Source organism: Pavona decussata, unplaced genomic scaffold, assembly GCF_977016875.1.
Source record: "Pavona decussata unplaced genomic scaffold, jaPavDecu1.1 SCAFFOLD_383, whole genome shotgun sequence".
NCBI classification, from domain to species: Eukaryota; Metazoa; Cnidaria; class Anthozoa; order Scleractinia; family Agariciidae; genus Pavona; species Pavona decussata.
The window spans coordinates 102,680-105,761 of NW_028145756.1; the positions used below are offsets into that span (position 1 = coordinate 102,680).

Genomic DNA, 3,082 nt, shown 5'->3' on the forward strand with positions numbered 1-3,082 from the left:
CCTCATATTTTTTGGCGTACCCTGACAAATAATGATCCCGTCGACTGTACATCATGTGCACGGAAAGATATACTGAAATATAAATGGCGTTGGTGTATAAAGACTATACAATGACCAGTGTATGTCTGATTCCTTATATGTTCTGTATACGGAATCCTGGTATAAGTCTATAAGATCCTCATATTTTTTGACGTACCCTGACAAATAATGATCCCAATATACGGGCCTAATACGTCATACCACGTCATATAAACCTAAACCTATTGTCCTGAGCAAATGGCAGGTTAAAATCATTCTGTGAATTACGTTTTCTTTGAAGTTATTGAAACTCGACATTGACTTAATATCGTCATTACGTGTGAGAATATCCTTACATTACTTTGAGTGACGTCCGATTCTGAAAGGCATTCTTTGCAATAAACTTCAATCGGTTCCTAGAGAGATTCCTGTGAAAACAACCTATCGTTCACCAAAGTCAGCTAAGAGTATTTGTTATTTTTGACAGTATAGAAACTTACGTCTATACTTTCATATATACTTTAGCAAATTCAGTGTGTTTAAGGCATCTACGGAAGCTAGAAGTTCTGCTAGGCAATAAGACACAAATAGACGAATATTTACAGTTTGTGTAGCAAATTAAGATTCCCAAAAGAACCTTCATGAATCGCTATCAAATGATTCCCTGAAGGATTTCTGCAAAAAATATATATAACATCGATCAGAATTAAAAAAGAATTTCTAGGTTGTGTTTCGCCATCTCGTTTATAATTCAAGGCCTTGAAAATTTGAAAAAACTTCAAGTAAACGATCCCAAAAAATACACAAACATTTCACTTCACTTTGTGGGTAAATGGCACCTATAAATTGTGCAGAAAATGTTTCAAAACATCTACACTTACAGGAAGGAAGTGTTTGATGGTATGCCGTCGGGCACTTTTCCAAAACTGATACATTTCACATTAAATCTCATCTTGCCAAAAGCGGTGCAGTTACAGACGTTTGGCAGTGGCCAATAAATTGTTTGAACTGACGTTATGCATACATGTACAAGCCACAGGCTTAAGAAGATAAGACTAATACCAGTATACATTGGTACCGACGTATTGCCGACGGTTATAAGCGATAACTGGATCGAGAATTGGCCAAACGCAAATGAATCGTTGCGCATTTGATCATATTTACAGGTATTTTGCGCAATATAGATATTAAATTATTATTATTAGCTCTCGAGTTGAAAGTTTTTAAGTTACGGTTAAGATTATTCAAGATGTCTTGTCAGTTCGATAGTCTTTTTATACAAGGGGATGTTCGAAACCTGGGTATTCTGGATTGTGCACTTAGAATTCAAACCTCTTTTTAGGATTTTTAAGCGTCCAGTCCAAGGGCCTTGCAGGCCTTAAGGCCAGAGTTTGCAGATATTTTCCGTCACATAACAGGATGATGGGTTGACGGATTTTACGGATCTAAGTTCCAAGGATGTGAAAATCTATATACCGATATATTTAATTGATATATTAAATAGATTGAACACAGTTCCAAAGGTTAAGATATTCATAGATAGCAAAACCAACTTACACGGAGGTAAAGCGACTCAAAGCTCGGTCAGATTTCTAAAACCAAGATTTCTGGTGAACGAACAAGTAAAGGGAAGTTCTAACTGAAGCTAGGGCTGAATTTCGAGTTTCTGCAGCACCGGACCTCTCTGCTAACTCGTTGAAAACGCCAAATATTTTATTTTCGAAACCATAGATGCAGAAAAAAAAAAAGCATGATCGTAAACGACTTCCCCTTAATGTTGGAAATGAAAACAATTTTTATATGAACGAAAACCCGCTCCATTTAACGGACAGCAGGAGGTAAATCATTAAAGGCAAATATGTAAGAGAACCAAAGGCTACCTTACCACAGCTTGTGTGTTGCAAAAATGAACACTGTTTAAATTATTTGCCTTGTGTGACAAGCTCTGCTAAATTGCTTTAAATGAGTCATCAGCAATGAAACATCGCCTGAGCTATTTTAGCAAAACACTGAGTAACTGATGTTGTTTTTACGTTAAAAGAAAACACTTTGTGTTAGTATTGTGACTTTTGAATTATTAAAAAAAAAAGAAAAAAGAAATGTAATCTTTTGGGCATTAACATCTAAAAACATTTACTTTCTATGAGTTTCGAGTCCACGAATCATTTTACCGCTACTGGTATCGTACCGTTTACTCAAGCAAAGACACAACTTGAAGCTCAATTTACATGAAAAAGATGTAAACTTAGCGAAGATTTACCGAAACGTCTTAAACTTGGAAGCCGTATAATCTCGGTTATTTTGACTGGCTAACGTGTAGTTGATACTCTGTAAAAGTGGAAATTAATATAAAAGGGAAGTAAATCTTTTTGTTTAAAACGGACCTTTGCAACGTGAATAAAAACTACCAAAGTGAGAGGGAAATAATGACGGTATCTATAAATAAATGACTATGAATATATATATATGACTGCGAGAATGCGACCTAAAAAAGATCATTCACAAAGACACGCGACATAACAGCAAAACTGGCCTGATGTGCAGTCAACTCCCTTTGTTGCAAACACCTTGGGGACCGTGAAGTAGTGTCCTTTATAATAGCGAGAGTCCGTAATAAAGGGGATTTTTTTTTTCAGTGAAACGTCTGTACTTCATTTTTGCCGGAGTTTTAGTTGCTGTCCATATTATCGGAGTGTCCGTGATCGTGATAGCGAGCTGCCCCCAAGGCGAGAGTTGACTGTATATGGCTGCAAAGTTTGATTTTTCTTTTTGCCAAATGAACTCCTCGAGTAGGTTTTGGGTGTGTGTGCCCTGAGGAATCCAAATCTAGACCACGGTTGAGTTAGAAGTGTTTTGCTTTGAAAATGATACCTCGTTCTAGAAACCCATCTTTAGAAAAAATATTGTTTTGTCTGAGGAGACTCGAAATGACACAATTGTATTTTCGTATGGATGCCAAATCCGTGAAGATATGATTGGTTTTCTTATGCAAACAAACTTTTATTTAAGCCACAACTTAATATGCTTGATAATTTTCTGGTTCGAACTGTCGAGAATTTAATCA

General features: G+C 36.3%; 1 long non-coding RNA gene across 1 annotated transcript; it reads right to left on the reverse strand.

Moving 5' to 3' along the window:
* Nucleotides 1-374: 374 nt before the first annotated feature.
* Nucleotides 375-1,008, reverse strand: LOC146451819 (uncharacterized). Its single transcript, XR_014859924.1, has 3 exons — nt 900-1,008; nt 622-693; nt 375-446 (listed from the first exon to the last, which is right to left on the reverse strand). It is a non-coding gene; the product is annotated as an uncharacterized LOC146451819 (long non-coding RNA).
* Between the last annotated feature and the right edge of the window lie 2,074 nt (nt 1,009-3,082).